The sequence below is a fragment of the Salvelinus namaycush genome, unplaced genomic scaffold (assembly GCF_016432855.1).
Source record: "Salvelinus namaycush isolate Seneca unplaced genomic scaffold, SaNama_1.0 Scaffold1674, whole genome shotgun sequence".
Taxonomy (NCBI): domain Eukaryota; kingdom Metazoa; phylum Chordata; class Actinopteri; order Salmoniformes; family Salmonidae; genus Salvelinus; species Salvelinus namaycush.
The window spans coordinates 1-19,050 of record NW_024058424.1 but is presented as its reverse complement, the minus strand read 5'-3'; the positions used below and the strand labels follow the sequence as shown (position 1 = coordinate 19,050).

Below are 19,050 nucleotides of genomic sequence, written 5' to 3'. Positions count from 1 at the left end.
GCTCCTTCCTCCTCACGTTCACAGGCTCCAACAGAACACAGACCCAGCCAGCTGTCAATCACTCTGCTGCCTTCCTCTTCCCTGCTGCAGATGACTCCCACCAAGGGAACTACAGCTGTGTTTATGACAATTATGTTTTCTCTCATAACTTCTCCTCTGAGAGTGAGCTCCTCTCCCTCACCATCACAGGTAACTGAACATGAACCAGACTTATAACTTTGTCATTGACAGATTTGCCACAGATCTATGTGATGATAATCAGTCCCCTCATCAAAGGTGTTTCTGTTGGCAGCCTCTCCTCTGCCAGCATTCATCATCAGACACGTTGTAGTGCTGCTGCTCCTACTAACAACCATCACCACCTCCTACCTGTACTACAAGGTAAAGACATTTACTCAGACGTTACAAGTCATTTAAACTAGAGAGTGAGGGTGAGGGGGAGAGGGAGGGAGGGAGAGAGAATGGAGATACTAGAGAGTAAATGTCTGACTGTTGGTGCTGTGTCTCCCTAGCCCACCAGGAGGCAGAAGAGAGTGAACAGGGTGAGCAGCATGGATCTTGATGTCAATGCCGTGGAGATGGTCTCTCTGAGCTCCAGAGCTGAAGCTGGAACGGGAGAGGAGAGAGCAGCCCAGGGGACGGAGTAGGAGTAGAATGAAGCTGACCCTACATGCTGATCTTAGGTCAGTTTTGTGTTTTAAATCGATGGTCAGCAGTGGACTGGTGTTTAAAATGTGGTGACAAACCTGAAGTGGTTCTAATTTTAATAACAAGTTCAGAATTAGTTTATCTTTCTAGAACCTTGGAAGAAATCTAAAAGGAGTGACTGCAACCACCATTATTCTTTTTAGTTTGGTTTTTACCACCAGGGTAACATGGGGTTCTGGGTAACATGGGGTTTGGGTAACGTGGGGTTTTGGGTAACATGGGGTTCAAGGTAACATGGGGTTTTGGGTAACATGGGGTTTTGGGTAACATGGGGTTTTGGGTAACATGGGGTTTTGGGTAACATGGGGTTTTGGGTAACATGGGGTTTGGGTAACATGGGGTTTTGGGTAACATGGGGTTTTGGGTAACATGGGGTTTTAATTATTTGAAGAGAGTAGCTCAATTACATCTGACTTGTGTTCCAGACTGTATTGCTTTTTGCTTTTGTCTTAATGTCTTTAGTCTTTGTCTTTATCTTATTTGGTGTCTATTAGATTCTTTATCTTAGTTAGTGTCTCTTAGATTCTTTATCTTATTTAGTGTCTCTCAGATTCTTTATCTTATTTAGTGTCTATTAGATTCTTTATCTTATTTAGTGTCTCTTAATCTTATTTAGTGTCTCTTAGATTCTTTATCTTATTTAGTGTCTCTTAGATTCTTTATCTTATTTAGTGTCTCTTAGATTCTTTATCTTATTTAGTGTCTCTTAGATTCTTTATCTTATTTAGTGTCCCTTAGATTCTTTATCTTATTTAGTGTTTCTTAGATTCTTTATCTTATTTAGTGTCTCTTAGGATTCTTTATCTTATTTAGTGTCTCTTAGATTCTTTATCTTGAAGTGTCTCCATTATTAATTCATGTATTATTATAATCATCTGTTCATTCTTTGTGTTTTGAAACATTTTTTAATAAAGGGGTTTGTTGTTGTTGTTTACCTCATGATGTTATTGATTATAAATGTTATGATATTGATTATTGATTATGAAGTAGATTATTGTTATGATGTTTCTCTCTAAACTGCCATGTAATCAACTGAATGCTTTTAATAAAATGACAGGCTGTCAGTCTTGTGTGATTCCCCTCTTGGACAGACTACAACATACAGTATGAATTAACTGAGATCAGTCTGTGTGATTCCCCTCTTGGACAGATTACAACATACAGTATGAATTAACTGGTCATACATTTGGCAGGAGGTTAGGAAGTGCATCTCAGTTTCCACCTCATTTTGTGGGCTGTGTGCACATAGCCTGTCTTCTCTTGAGAGCCAGGCACCCACCTGTATATAGTCTTGCTATTGTTATTTTACTGCTGCTCTTTAATTACTTTTTACTCTTTAATTACTTGTTACAGGCCAATCCAAGCTGTATTGTTCAGTAGGATAATAGTAGACCAACCCAAGCTGTACTGTTCAGTAGGATAATAGTAGACCAACCCAAGCTGTATTGTTCAGTAGGATAATAGTAGACCAACCCAAGCTGTATTGTTCAGTAGGATAATAGTAGACCAACCCAAGCTGTTCTGTTCAGTAGGATAACAGTAGACCAACCAAACTGTACTGTTCAGTAGGATAATAGTAGACCAACCCAAGCTGTACTGGTCAGTAGGATAATAGTAGACCAACCCAAGCTGTACTGTTCAGTAGGATAATAGTAGACCAACCCAAGCTGTATTGTTCAGTAGGATAATAGTAGACCAACCCAAGCTGTTCTGTTCAGTAGGATAACAGTAGACCAACCAAACTGTACTGTTCAGTAGGATAATAGTAGACCAACCCAAGCTGTACTGGTCAGTAGGATAATAGTAGACCAACCCAAGCTGTACTGTTCAGTAGGATAATAGTAGACCAACCCAAGCTGTACTGTTCAGCAGGATAATAGTAGGATAATAGTAGACCAACCCAAGCTGTACTGTTCAGTAGGATAATAGTAGACCAACCCAAGCTGTACTGTTCAGTATGATAATAATAGACCAACCCAAGCTGTACTGTTCAGTAGGATAATAGTAGACTAACCCAAGCTGTACTGTTCAGTAGGATAATAGTAGACCAACCCAAGCTGTACTGTTCAGTATGATAATAGTAGACCAACCCAAGCTGTACTGTTCAGTAGGATAATAGTAGACCAACCCAAGCTGTACTGTTCAGTAGGATAATAGTAGGCCAACCCAAGCTGTACTGTTCAGTAGGATAATAGTAGACCAACCCAAGCTGTACTGGTCAGTAGGATAATAGTAGGCCAACCCAAGCTGTACTGTTCAGTAGGATAATAGTAGACCAACCCAAGCTGTACTGTTCAGTAGGATAATAGTAGACCAACCCAAGCTGTACTGTTCAGTAGGATAATAGTAGACCAACCCAAGCTGTACTGTTCAGTAGGATAATAGTAGACCAACCCAAGCTGTACTGTTCAGTAGGATAATAGTAGACCAACCCAAGCTGTACTGGTCAGTAGGATAATAGTAGACCAACCCAAGCTGTTCTGTTCAGTAGGATAATAGTAGACTAACCCAAGCTGTACTGTTCAGTAGGATAATAGTAGGCCAACCCAAGCTGTACTGTTCAGTAGGATAATAGTAGACCAACCCAAGCTGTACTGTTCAGTAGGATAATAGTAGACCAACCCAAGCTGTACTGTTCAGTAGGATAATAGTAGACCAACCCAAGCTGTACTGTTCAGTAGGATAATAGTAGACCAACCCAAGCTGTACTGTTCAGTAGGATAATAGTAGACCAACCCAAGCTGTACTGGTCAGTAGGATAATAGTAGACCAACCCAAGCTGTTCTGTTCAGTAGGATAATAGTAGACTAACCCAAGCTGTACTGTTCAGTAGGATAATAGTAGACCAACCCAAGCTGTACTGTTCAGTAGGATAATAGTAGACCAACCCAAGCTGTACTGTTCAGTAGGATAATAGTATTACTATTATTGAAACAGAGAAACTGAGTCAGAAATTCACAGGTTTCAAAATTTCTCTCATTTTCCCCCCAGGTTTTTGTTCTCAAAGTCGGACTTTTTTAAACAGAAAACCAATACAATTGTATGTTCTAAGTCCATAACAATGCTTAAACCACATCAGGAGACCACAATTGAGGTTTGGGAAAAAAAATTGAGAGTAGTTCCCCTTTAATTCAAGTGTGCAGGCACCTAGCAGTGTTTCTGTAGTACAGGCACCTAGCACTATTGTTGGATTAGCAGTGTTTCTGTAGTACAGGCACCTAGCACTATTGTTGGATTAGCAGTGTTTATCTAGTACAGGCACCTAGCACTATTGTTGGATTAGCAGTGTTTCTGTAGTACAGGCACCTAGCACTATTGTTGGATTAGCAGTGTTTCTATAGTACAGGCACCTAGCACTATTGTTGGATTAGCAGTGTTTCTATAGTACAGGCACCTAGTACTATTGTTGGATTAGCAGTGTTTCTGTAGTACAGGCACCTAACACTATTGTTGGATTAGCAGTGTTTCTGTAGTACAGGCACCTAGCACTATTGTTGGATTAGCAGTGTTTCTGTAGTACAGGCACCTAACACTATTGTTGGATTAGCAGTGTTTCTGTAGTACAGGCACCTAGCACTATTGTTGGATTAGCAGTGTTTATCTAGTACAGGCACCTAGCACTATTGTTGGATTAGCAGTGTTTCTGTAGTACAGGCACCTAGCACTATTGTTGGATTAGCAGTGTTTCTGTAGTACAGGCACCTAGCACTATTGTTGGATTAGTAGTGTTTCTGTAGTACAGGCACCTAGCACTATTGTTGGATTAGCAGTGTTTATATAGTACAGGCACCTAGCACTATTGTTGGATTAGCAGTGTTTCTGTAGTACAGGCACCTGGTGTAACCAACTTCACATAGCCCCCCAGAAGAAAGGCACACGGACACCCACACTTCAGGTTGACTCAGTTTTTATCTGCAGTAAAAGATATCAAACAGTGATGACAGGCATTGACAGGACAGTCACATGTTCACTGCTCTCAGACTGAATCCACAAAGTGATTGTATAGTATACATGCGATGTGTTTAGAAAATAACAAAAAATACAGAAAAGTATACCTGCAGTAAAATAAATCAAACAGTGATGACAGGCACTGACAGGACGGTCACAGCCACACGTTCACTGGTTAGGTAGGACACAAGATATCTGTTAGATAGGAGCAACAGTAGTGTTACATGGTTAGGTAGCACACAAGATATCTGTTAGATAGGAGCAACAGTAGTGATACATGGTTAGGTAGGACACAAGATATCTGTTAGATAGGAGCAACAGTAGTGATACATGGTTAGGTAGGACACAAGATATCTGTTAGATAGTAGCAACAGTAGTGATACATGGTTAGGTAGGACTCAAGATATCTGTTAGATAGGAGCAACAGTAGTGATACATGGTTAGGTAGGACACAATATATCTGTTAGATAGGAGCAACAGTAGTGACACATGGTTAGGTAGGACACAAGATATCTGTTAGATAGGAGCAACAGTAGTGATACATGGTTAGGTAGGACACAAGATATCTGTTAGATAGGAGCAACAGTAGTGATACATGGTTAGGTAGGACACAAGATATCTGTTAGATAGGAGCAACAGTAGTGATACATGGTTAGGTAGGACACAAGATATCTGTTAGATAGGAGCAACAGTAACGTTATTGATACATACCCTCAATGTGAAGTGATATTAATCCATAAATACAGAGCACAAGTACAACCCTTTTATAAAAACCTTTAAAGGTAGTTAGAAAATAAACATTCACTTAATATTTCAATAAGTCACCTGCTAGTAAATCACCTGCTGGCAATAGCTGGCGTGACATTGTAGTGCAGAGACCAACGGTGCTAGTTAGCTCGTCATTAACACGGCTAGCTAAGACAGCAAAAACTTGGTTAACTGGCTGAAATAGGTCTTCAATTCATGAACGGCAAAATAAATATATACATAGTCACATTCGCTATTGCCTTTAGGATATATGAACCAGTTTTCCAAAAACACTATTGTGTTATACAGTTTTAAACAGTGTTTATGTACAGAGGAAGAGGACTCGAACCTGCTCTCAGAATATCTCTCAGACTGAGGAGCGGGCAGACCAACTTCCCAAATAGGGGAGAAGCACTCAAAACACACTAGTTGTTCTTTCAAAGAAAATAATACAAAAATGGTAAGTCCGAAGACCTCTCGTATTACCAACCTTACTACAATGGCAGTAAATATTTTTTATGAATTCAGTAACACACAATGAAAGGAAACTGTATTTACATCACCCCTTTTCCTGAGGTGAATGGTTTCACCCACTACTCTCCGGAACTGAGGCTTTGAGATCTACAGTTTCACGTTGTTACACTTTTGATGAGCAAAATGTAATATTCATATGTCTAAACATACTGAATTGTAATTGGATGCATTTTACCGCCGTATCATACTGTGCAATGATTGGTTAAGACCACACAGATGGTTAGGTCATGGTCAGTTGATCATGGTTGGAGATACGTGAACATGCCAGTTGTAGCTAGCTAATAAAGAACTACGTTAAGAAATATCCTGTAGTACTGCATTTTATTATTTTGTACAAAGCGTGCAAAACAAGACAGGTGACTTCATATACATTATAGCAGGGGGTCGGCAACGTTTTTCAATTTACAAATGAGCCTCCAATTTCTAAAGATCTGCGTGCCTGTATAACGCCCCACCCAGCGGACTGTCGACCAATCACGTTCACGTTGTCATGCCGCGTCACGCGGTTGCTAAACCAATCGTAACGTAATCCCTTCTCAGTCAGTGTACTTCATGTCGAGAAACTGCCTATTTTCATCAAAAGTACGTACTGTCACGATCCCAAAGCTATACGATACTACAGATAGCAAGTTAATTATCTCACATCTCCGAAAATATCTGTAATGTTGTACTTCTTTTTGACAAAATTCATGCAATGTTGGGTTTTTAATCTAGAGCCCAATAGACTCCCATTCAAACTTTGAAAGAGCGCTCTCCTTGTCCCACAATCACCCAGAATGCACCGCACCGCATATTGACATAGAAAAGGCAACGTTTTCCATCTACGCAAAATTAATTCTGAAGTTGTGAATGTTAGATTCCACTCTGTGAGACACATCGATCTGCAGGTTGAATATGGTGAGATTGTAGACTCCTAAATTGATAGTGCAGTTTGTTTAGGTGAACAGCTAGTTAGCTACTTCGCATGCTGATATTGTCTTTGGTATTATTGTGTGTAGATACGTTTAGCTACCAGCCAGCCCCACGCAGAGAGCATTGCATTGTGGATTTTGTAGTCGACTTGAGCTGCAACAGATTTCCACAACGATGTTCCATCTTGTTACCAACCTTATTATTAGGGATGCACCGATATTACATTTTTGGCCGATACAGATATCCAATATTTTCCTTGCCAAAAAGAAACCATACCGATAACCAATATAAAACATATTGTGACCTTTTAAGCATTCTAGTACAGTTAAATAGTTAATGTGTGGGGTCATTTCTGTTAGTTTTTGCTGTTCTCCAAATAGTACTTTAGAGTTTATAGTACAGTAAATTAGTAAATTAGCTTCAACTGGTGGAGGGATTCTACACCCCATTTAGCCATACCCTAGGTTTAGCTGTATTTCTACACACCCCATTTAGCCATACCCTAGGTTTAGCTGTATTTCTACACACCCCATTTAGCCATACCCTAGGTTTAGCTGTATTTCTACACATCCCATTTAGCCATACCCTAGGTTTAGCTGTATTTCTACACATCCCATTTAGCCATACCCTAGGTTTAGCTGTATTTCTACACACCCCATTTAGCCATACCCTGCGTGCAAAACAAAACACATAACAGCTAATAACGTAGCTAAATATTAACATTATCCCCAATCGAGATATCTGTCCGTCGTTTCAGCTCCAACTGAACTTAAAGGTGCATTTCAGACACACATCTTCGTGGCCATTCAGGATGTAGTGTACTCGGACTGTCTAGCTCTAGCTAATAACACAGCATAGTAGGCTATTGGTTGACAGACAGACGCTAATCAGATCACATCACCGCCAGATAATTAACTAAAGATGCTGAAAATGGAGGGACTCGGGCCGAAGATGGACCCGGAAGAGATGAAGATGTGGTGTCTTCGGTCAGGAACTTTCTCCTCCATGTCGCCCTGCTCCGAGTCAGTAAGTATTGGACCAGAAGCTAGTCGGGTTTCCCTATGATGTCAACTGTGTAGCCTGGCAGGTCCCAGATCTGTTTGTGTTTTTGCCCAGAGTCATGTATTCATGTCTAAATACATGGCTCTGCTTTGGTCTATTCCATTGATATTGTCAAACTGAACATTGCATTGAACATGTGAGTCATTTAGCAGACGCTCTTATCCAGAGAGACTTACAGTAGTGAGTGGATACATTTTCATACGTTGCATTGGCAGGACAATTCCATTAGTAGTTGGGAGGAGAGCAGAAACAGCCTAACACCTACGCTGATACTGTGTAACCTGTCTGCAGTCAACCAGCCATCCAGACTGAAGTGAAGGCCTTATTACAGAATGAAAACACCTTCTCTTTCGTCGGCATGGCAACCTGTAAACATGTCAGTGGTGTCACAATGTTGCACAACAGCAGCAGAACATTGGACGGAGGGTCATTGTATCATTACACAGTGTCCCTGTCAATTCTACTGTATTGGTACATGTGGTATTACAATACATTAGATCTGTAGACGGCAGCATTGAAACAATTTCCAACACAAAGTCAACTAGCAACCTACTCTGTTTCAGTGCTGGTTAAATATCCCACTGATTTTATTCTGCTGTTAGAGGCCATCAGTAGAGACAGTCAGGAAAATAGTCTTTATAGCTAGTTTGTTTCTGTCAAACCATGGGAAGTGTGTCTATATAGGTAAGTATATATACAATTAGGATTTTACTTTAAGGTCAAATGTAATTTAACTGTCTAGTTGTTTTATTTATGTTTTAACCTTTATTTAACTAGGCAAGTCAGTTAAGAACAAATTCTAATTTTCAATGACGGTCTAGGAACAGTGGGTTAACTGCCTTGTTCAGGGGCAGCTCGGGGATTTGAATATATCTACACTCTTAAATAAAAGGTGCTATCTAGAACCTAGAAGGATTCTTCCACTGTCCCCATAGGAGAACCCTTTGAAGAACCCTTTTAGTTCCAGGTAGAACCCTTTTGGGTTCCATTTAAGAGGGTTCTTCATGGAACCAACATGAGTCAAATGTACTGTCTAGTTGTGAAGAGAATCGAAATATGTTGTTTACTGATCTCCTCTCCATTCTAGCACCATACGTTCTGTTGTTTACTGATCTCCTCTCCATTCTAGCACCATACGTTCTGTTGTTTACTGATCTCCTCTCCATTCTAGCACCATACGTTCTGTTGTTTACTGATCTCCTCTCCATTCTAGCACCATACGTTCTGTTGTTTACTGATCTCCTCTCCATTCTAGCACCATACGTTCTGTTGTTTACTGATCTCCTCTCCATTCTAGCACCATACGTTCTTCAGAAGCTGGACAGCATATGAATAGAATCCATCTTCTCTCACCCTCGACCCTCAAGACCTACATCACACAAGATGCTTCAGAATAACAACAACAACAAGCTGGTGAAGTTGCTACCCAACAGGAACAACCCTGACAACAACAACAACAAGCTGGTGAAGTTGCTACCCAACAGGAACAAACATGACAACAACAACAACAACAAGCTGATGAAGTTGCTACCCAACAGGAACAAACATGACAACAACAACAACAACAAGCTGGTGAAGTTGCTACCCAACAGGAACAACCATGACAACAACAACAACAACAAGTTGGTAAAGTTGCTACCCAACAGGAACAACCCTGACAACAACAACAAGCTGGTGAAGTTGCTACCCAACAGGAACAACCCTGACAACAACAACAACAACAAGCTGGTGAAGTTGCTACCCAACAGGAACAACCCTGACAACAACAACAACAACAAGCTGGTGAAGTTGCTACCCAACAGGAACAACCATGACAACAACAACAAGCTGATGAAGTTGCTACCCAACAGGAACAACCATGACAACAACAACAAGCTGATGAAGTTGCTATCCAACAGGAACAACCCTGACAACAACAACAACAACAACAAGCTGGTGAAGTTGCTACCCAACAGGAACAACCCTGACAACAACAACAACAAGCTGGTGAAGTTGCTACCCAACAGGAACAACCATGACAACAACAACAACAAGCTGGTGAAGTTGCTACCCAACAGGAACAACCCTGACAACAACAACAACAACAACAAGCTGGTGAAGTTGCTACCCAACAGGAACAACCATGACAACAACAACAACAAGCTGATGAAGTTGCTACCCAACAGGAACAACCATGACAACAACAACAACAAGCTGGTGAAGTTGCTACCGAACAGGAACAACCATAACAACAACAACAACAAGCTGGTGAAGTTGCTACCCAACAGGAACAACCATGACAACAACAACAACAAGCTGGTGAAGTTGCTACCGAACAGGAACAACCATGACAACAACAACAAGCTGGTGAAGTTGTTACCCAACAGGAACAACCATGACAAAAACAACAACAACAAGCTGGTGAAGTTGCTACCCAACAGGAACAACCATGACAACAACAACAACAACAAGCTGGTGAAGTTGCTACCCAACAGGAACAACCATGACAACAACAACAACAACAAGCTGGTGAAGTTGCTACCCAACAGGAACAACCATGACAACAACAACAACAAGCTGGTGAAGTTACTTCCCAACAGGAACAACCATGACAACAACAACAACAACAACAACAAGCTGGTGAAGTTACTTCCCAACGGGAACAACCATGACAACAACAACAACAACAAGCTGGTGAAGTTGCTTCCCAACAGGAACAATCATGACAACAACAACAAGCTGGTGAAGTTGCTACCCAACAGGAACAACCATGACAACAACAACAACAACAAGCTGATGAAGTTGCTACCCAAAAGGAACAACCATGACAACAACAACAAGCTGATGAAGTTGCTACCCAACAGGAACAACCATGACAACAACAACAAGCTGATGAAGTTGCTACCCAACAGGAACAACCATGACAACAACAACAAGCTGATGAAGTTGCTACCCAACAGGAACAACCATGACAACAACAATAAGCTGGTGAAGTTGCTACCCAACAGGAACAACCATGACAATAACAACAACAAGCTGGTGAAGTTGCTACCCAACAGGAACAACCATGACAACAACAACAACAACAAGCTGGTGAAGTTGCTACCCAACAGGAACAACCATGACAACAACAACAACAACAAGCTGGTGAAGTTGCTACCCAACAGGAACAACCATGACAACAACAACAACAAGCTGGTGAAGTTGCTACCCAACAGGAACAACCCTGACAACAACAACAAGCTGATGAAGTTGCTACCCAACAGGAACAACCATGACAACAACAACAAGCTGATGAAGTTGCTACCCAACAGGAACAACCATGACAACAACAACAACAAGCTGGTGAAGTTGCTACCCAACAGGAACAACCATGACAACAACAACAACAACAAGCTGGTGAAGTTGCTACCCAACAGGAACAACCCTGACAACAACAACAACAAGCTGGTGAAGTTGCTACCCAACAGGAACAACCATGACAACAACAACAACAACAAGCTGGTGAAGTTGCTACCCAACAGGAACAACCATGACAACAACAACAACAACAAGCTGGTGAAGTTGCTACCCAACAGGAACAAACATGACAACAACAACAACAACAAGCTGATGAAGTTGCTACCCAACAGGAACAAACATGACAACAACAACAACAAGCTGGTGAAGTTGCTACCCAACAGGAACAACCATGACAACAACAACAACAACAAGCTGGTGAAGTTGCTACCCAACAGGAACAACCATGACAACAACAACAACAACAAGTTGGTAAAGTTGCTACCCAACAGGAACAACCCTGACAACAACAACAAGCTGGTGAAGTTGCTACCCAACAGGAACAACCCTGACAACAACAACAACAACAAGCTGGTGAAGTTGCTACCCAACAGGAACAACCATGACGACAACAACAACAAGCTGGTGAAGTTGCTACCCAACAGGAACAACCATGACAACAACAACAAGCTGATGAAGTTGCTACCCAACAGGAACAACCATGACAACAACAACAAGCTGATGAAGTTGCTATCCAACAGGAACAACCCTGACAACAACAACAACAACAACAACAACAAGCTGGTGAAGTTGCTACCCAACAGGAACAACCCTGACAACAACAACAACAAGCTGGTGAAGTTGCTACCCAACAGGAACAACCATGACAACAACAACAACAACAACAACAACAAGCTGGTGAAGTTGCTACCCAACAGGAACAACCATGACAACAACAACAACAAGCTGGTGAAGTTGCTACCCAACAGGAACAACCATGACAACAACAACAACAAGCTGGTGAAGTTGCTACCCAACAGGAACAACCATGACAACAACAACAACAAGCTGGTGAAGTTGCTACCGAACAGGAACAACCATGACAACAACAACAACAACAAGCTGGTGAAGTTGCTACCCAACAGGAACAACCATGACAACAACAACAACAACAAGCTGGTGAAGTTGCTACCCAACAGGAACAACCCTGACAACAACAACAAGCTGATGAAGTTGCTACCCAACAGGAACAACCATGACAACAACAACAACAACAAGCTGGTGAAGTTGCTACCGAACAGGAACAACCATGACAACAACAACAACAAGCTGGTGAAGTTACTTCCCAACAGGAACAACCATGACAACAACAACAACAACAACAACAAGCTGGTGAAGTTACTTCCCAACGGGAACAACCATGACAACAACAACAACAACAAGCTGGTGAAGTTGCTTCCCAACAGGAACAATCATGACAACAACAACAAGCTGATGAAGTTGCTACCCAACAGGAACAACCATGACAACAACAACAACAACAAGCTGATGAAGTTGCTACCCAAAAGGAACAACCATGACAACAACAACAAGCTGATGAAGTTGCTACCCAACAGGAACAACCATGACAACAACAACAAGCTGATGAAGTTGCTACCCAACAGGAACAACCATGACAACAACAACAAGCTGATGAAGTTGCTACCCAACAGGAACAACCATGACAACAACAATAAGCTGGTGAAGTTGCTACCCAACAGGAACAACCATGACAATAACAACAACAAGCTGGTGAAGTTGCTACCCAACAGGAACAACCATGACAACAACAACAACAACAAGCTGGTGAAGTTGCTACCCAACAGGAACAACCATGACAACAACAACAACAAGCTGGTGAAGTTGCTACCCAACAGGAACAACCATGACAACAACAACAACAAGCTGGTGAAGTTGCTACCCAACAGGAACAACCCTGACAACAACAACAAGCTGATGAAGTTGCTACCCAACAGGAACAACCATGACAACAACAACAAGCTGATGAAGTTGCTACCCAACAGGAACAACCATGACAACAACAACAACAACAAGCTGATGAAGTTGCTACCCAACAGGAACAACCATGACAACAACAACAAGCTGATGAAGTTGCTACCCAACAGTAACAACCATGACAACAACAACAAGCTGATGAAGTTGCTACCCAACAGGAACAACCATGACAATAACAACAACAACAAGCTGGTGAAGTTGCTACCCAACAGTAACAACCATGACAATAACAACAACAACAAGCTGGTGAAGTTGCTACCCAACAGGAACAACCATGACAACAACAACAACAAGCTGGTGAAGTTACTTCCCAACAGGAACAACCATGACAACAACAACAACAACAAGCTGGTGAAGTTACTTCCCAACGGGAACAATCATGACAACAACAACAACAACAAGCTGGTGAAGTTGCTACCCAACAGGAACAACCATGACAACAACAACAACAACAAGCTGGTGAAGTTGCTTCCCAACAGGAACAACCATGACAACAACAACAAGCTGATGAAGTTGCTACCCAACAGGAACAACCATGACAACAACAACAACAACAAGCTGGTGAAGTTGCTACCCAACAGGAACAACCATGACAACAACAACAAGCTGGTGAAGTTACTTCCCAACAGGAACAACCATGACAACAACAACAACAACAACAACAAGCTGGTGAAGTTACTTCCCAACGGGAACAACCATGACAACAACAACAACAACAAGCTGGTGAAGTTGCTTCCCAAAAGGAACAACCATGACAACAACAACAAGCTGATGAAGTTGCTACCCAACAGGAACAACCATGACAACAACAACAAGCTGATGAAGTTGCTACCCAACAGGAACAACCATGACAACAACAACAAGCTGATGAAGTTGCTACCCAACAGGAACAACCATGACAACAACAACAAGCTGGTGAAGTTGCTACCCAACAGGAACAACCATGACAACAACAACAACAACAAGCTGGTGAAGTTGCTACCCAACAGGAACAACCATGACAACAACAACAACAACAAGCTGGTGAAGTTGCTACCCAACAGGAACAACCATGACAACAACAACAACAAGCTGGTGAAGTTGCTACCCAACAGGAACAACCCTGACAACAACAACAAGCTGATGAAGTTGCTACCCAACAGGAACAACCATGACAACAACAACAAGCTGATGAAGTTGCTACCCAACAGGAACAACCATGACAACAACAACAACAACAAGCTGATGAAGTTGCTACCCAACAGGAACAACCATGACAACAACAACAAGCTGATGAAGTTGCTACCCAACAGTAACAACCATGACAACAACAACAAGCTGATGAAGTTGCTACCCAACAGGAACAACCATGACAATAACAACAACAACAAGCTGGTGAAGTTGCTACCCAACAGGAACAACCATGACAATAACAACAACAACAAGCTGGTGAAGTTGCTACCCAACAGGAACAACCATGACAACAACAACAAGCTGGTGAAGTTGCTACCCAACAGGAACAACCATGACAACAACAACAAGCTGGTGAAGTTGCTACCCAACAGCAACAACCATGACAACAACAACAACAACCAGCTGGTGAAGCTGCTACCCAACAGGAACAACCAATATGTTTAAGTTATATATTCTACCAAGTGTTAATGTCACCACCATGGATGTTTAAGTTATATAGTCTACCAAGTGTTAATGTCACCATCATGGATGTTTAAGTTATATATTCTACCAAGTGTTAATGTCACCACCATGGATGTTTAAGTTATATATTCTACCAAGTGTTAATGTCACCACCATGGATGTTTAAGTTATATAGTCTACCAAGTGTTAATGTCACCACCATGGATGTTTAAGTTATATAGTCTACCAAGTGTTAATGTCACCACCATGGATGTTTAAGTTATATATTCTACCAAGTGTTAATGTCACCACCATGGATGTTTAAGTTATATAGTCTACCAAGTGTTAATGTCACCACCATGGATGTTTAAGTTATATATTCTACCAAGTGTTAATGTCACCACCATGGAGGTTTAAGTTATATAGTCTACCAAGTGTCAATGTCACCACCATGGATGTTTAAGTTATATAGTCTACCAAGTGTTAATGTCACCACCATGGATGTTTAAGTTATATATTCTACCAAGTGTTAATGTCACCACCATGGATGTTTAAGTTATATAGTCTACCAAGTGTTAATGTCACCACCATGGATGTTTAAGTTATATATTCTACCAAGTGTTAATGTCACCATTTAAGAGCAGTTGGAGGCCACAGAAGGAGTGTTGTATGGCATTGAAGCTCGTTTGGAGGTTTGTTATCACAGTGTCCAAGGAAGGACCAGAAGTACAGAATGGTATCATCTGCGTAGTGGATCAGAGAATCACCAGCAGCAAGAGCGGCATCATTGATATATACAGAGAAAAGAGTCGGCCCGAGAATTGAACCATGTGGTACCCCCATAGAGACTGCCAGAGGTCCGGACAACAGACCCTCCGATTTGACACACTGAACTCTGTCTGTCTGAGAAGTAGTTGGTGAACCAGGCGAGGCAGTCGTTAGAGAATCCAAGGCTGTTGAGTCTGCCGATAAGAATACAGTGATTGACAGAGTCGAAAGCCTTGGCCAGGTCGATGAAGACGGCTGCACAGTACTGTATTGTATCGATGGCGGTTATGATATCATTTATGTCCTTGAGCGTGGCTGAGGTGCAACCCTGACCAGCTCGGAAACCGGATTGCACAGTGGAGAAGGTACGGTGGGATTCAAAATGGTCAGTGATCTGTTTATTAACTTGGCTTTCGAAGACTTTAGATAGGCAGGGCAGGATGGATATAGGTCTGTAACAGTTTGGGTCTAGAGTGTCACCCCCTTTGAAGAGGGGGATCACCACAGCAGCTTTCCAATCTTTAGGGATCTCGGTCGATACGAAAGAGAGGTTGAACAGGCTGGTAATAGGGGTTGCAACAATGGCGGCGGATAGTTTTAGAAATACAGGGTCCAGATTGTCTAGCCCAGCTGATTTATACGGGTCCAGGTTTTGCAGCTCTTTCAGAACATCTGCTGTCTGGATTTGGGTGAAGGAGAGGCTGGGGAGGCTCGGGCAAGTAGCTGCGGGGGGGGGGGGGGGGGCGGAGCTGTTGGCCGGGGTTGGGGTAGCGGGGAGGATGGCATGGCCAGCTGTTGGGAAATGCTTATTGAAATTTTAGATTATCATGGATTTATCGGTTAATGTCACTGTAGGGGGTGGGTCCCAAAGACCCTCCTCATTGTTGATTAAGGAGACCTTAAGATTCATATGTTTTGCTGCAGGCCTTATAATAGATACTGTTGCTATGTGTCTACACTCTGCCACTATACGTTGTACAAGCATCTATATTAGTCTTTGTGGTTAAGCTCTGGCTGTTGTGAGAGTGTGCTTGCAGGCTGGGTCTGAGTCAGACCGAAACTAGATAAAGAGAAGTAACCACTGTCTGGTTTTGACATGTTGATATTGTGTGACAGTGGACAATGCTAATGAATTCACAGAAGCTACTGTACTAGGTTGTCTTATAAGGTAACCTCAGCTTATTGATACACACATTGACATAGGTGATCATACCACTAGAGAGTGACCACATGTATATAATCAGCTGTGCCCTTAGGTGGGTTGCAGAACTTACTCTGAAACATACATGCTGTGTTCCCGTTGTCAACTTCTGTCTGCAATTGCATTAATAAATGAATGATTGATTTACTTAAAGATATTGTCTGATTACTGATTTCACCAATAAGCAAATGATTGACAAGGAACAAAGAACCTGCCCCGACATCACCACCATGGATGTTTAAGTTATATAGTCTACCAAGTGTTAATGTCACCACCATGGATGTTTAAGTTGTATAGTCTACCAAGTGTTAATGTCACCACCATGGATGTTTAAGTTATATAGTCTACCAAGTGTTAATGTCACCACCATGGATGTTTAAGTTATATATTCTACCAAGTGTTAATGTCACCACCATGGATGTTTAAGTTATATATTCTACCAAGTGTTAATGTCACCACCATGGATGTTTAAGTTATATATTCTACCAAGTGTTAATGTCACCACCATGGATGTTTAAGTTATATAGTCTACCAAGTGTTAATGTTACCACCATGGATGTTTAAGTTATATAGTCTACCAAGTGTTAATGTCACCACCATGGATGTTTAAGTTATATAGTCTACCAAGTGTTAATGTCACCACCATGGATGTTTAAGTTATATATTCTACCAAGTGTTAATGTTACCACCATGGATGTTTAAGTTATATAGTCTACCAAGTGTTAATGTCACCACCATGGATGTTTAAGTTATATATTCTACCAAGTGTTAATTTCTATCCTACTGTGATACTTGTGAGTTGATGTGATGTTCTGATGATTTCTAACAGATACACCTTGATGTTGTTTTGTCCTTTTCTTATTCTACTTGAATAAACTCAAGACTTGAATGTAGTTTTGTAGTCATTTACTTCCATATAGGGTCGTTGTTTACAGACACAGCTGTAGGCTGACCTGACCCCAACCCCAACCCTGACCCCAACAATGAACCTGACATGCAGCATCATATCTGTCAAAGAGGGGGGAGGCGGGAGGAAGAGAGCAACTGGAGGAGGAGCGAGACCAAGATAGTTCTTACTCACAGACAGACTGGGTTGGTAGAAGGAGACAGGGGAGGAGGGAGAGAGAGACAAACATTTTAAACCAACTGAATATATTTGTATCACTGACTTCTCACCAGTGATGTCATCATAACCAGTAACCTGTTCCTCTCTTGGCCCAGCCCAGCCTGACCCTGACATATAGCATCAGGCCTGTTGAGTTGACTTGGGTAACAGACCTCTAGCTTCTACACCACATCCCCCCTTCTCCTGCTCTAACATGAGACCTCATCGGTACTCATTTTGGGTGCTGGTACTATTTATATTGAGGTGCTGGAACATTAAGCCAATATTCTATAAGAGGTGAACTCAAGCAGTAGAAAGTTAGAGCTGATATTATAGGACACACTATGTGAAACGTTGCTGCTCTGTCAGCAGTTTCCTGTGGAGTTTTTCTAATGTCAGTGTTTCCTGTAGGTAGGTGGGTTTAGCTGATCTTAGCTGCTTAAAGGTTTGTCACGTCATAGAAGTCAGGAAGTAATGAGATAGAAGTCATAAAGCCGAGCAGTATTTTCCACACTTCAGTCTTCTCTTCATGACAGTAGACTTGTTTTGCTCAGTGGAGCCCCAGTTAGAGACAGATATGATACCTGCAGTGGTACTGACCATCCTTTTCTGGAGCACAGGTAGGAGGCTGTTATATTGTTATACACTTGTGACAGTTACTGAGATATGTTTTGATATTGTAAGATATATCATAATTTTCAGGGCTAGTAAAATAACATGCAACTGGAAGCAGACAGTAAAAATGTGTCTCAAAGCAGGACAATGATGTGATCACCTGTAAATGTACTTTACTGTATCCTAACTGTCCATCTGGGGACAGGCACTAATGTCAGTTAAGATGTGATGGTGTCATGCATCTGACTGTTGTATATTCAGTGTGTCAATGATTGATTGTATCTGTCCCTATGTAAATGAATGAGAGTATTTTATGTATCTATTTAATATTGGTCTAATGTTAGAGCAGGAGAAGGGGGGAGTGTCGATGGCAGAGGTCTGTGACCTGAGTCAAGCTCAACAGGCCTGATGCTACATGTCAGGAAGAGAGAGAGAACGAGAGAGAGAGGAAAGAGGGGGTGGGGAGGGCAGAGGAGAGAGTAGTGGAGAGAGAGAGGAGGGAAGGGGACAGAGCATAGCTGAG

At 41.7% G+C, this 19,050-nt stretch overlaps 1 pseudogene; it reads left to right on the top strand.

The window, feature by feature from the left end:
- The first annotated feature begins 6,772 nt into the window (after nt 1-6,772).
- Nucleotides 6,773-9,243, top strand: LOC120037290 (annotated as a pseudogene).
- Nucleotides 9,244-19,050: the final 9,807 nt, after the last annotated feature.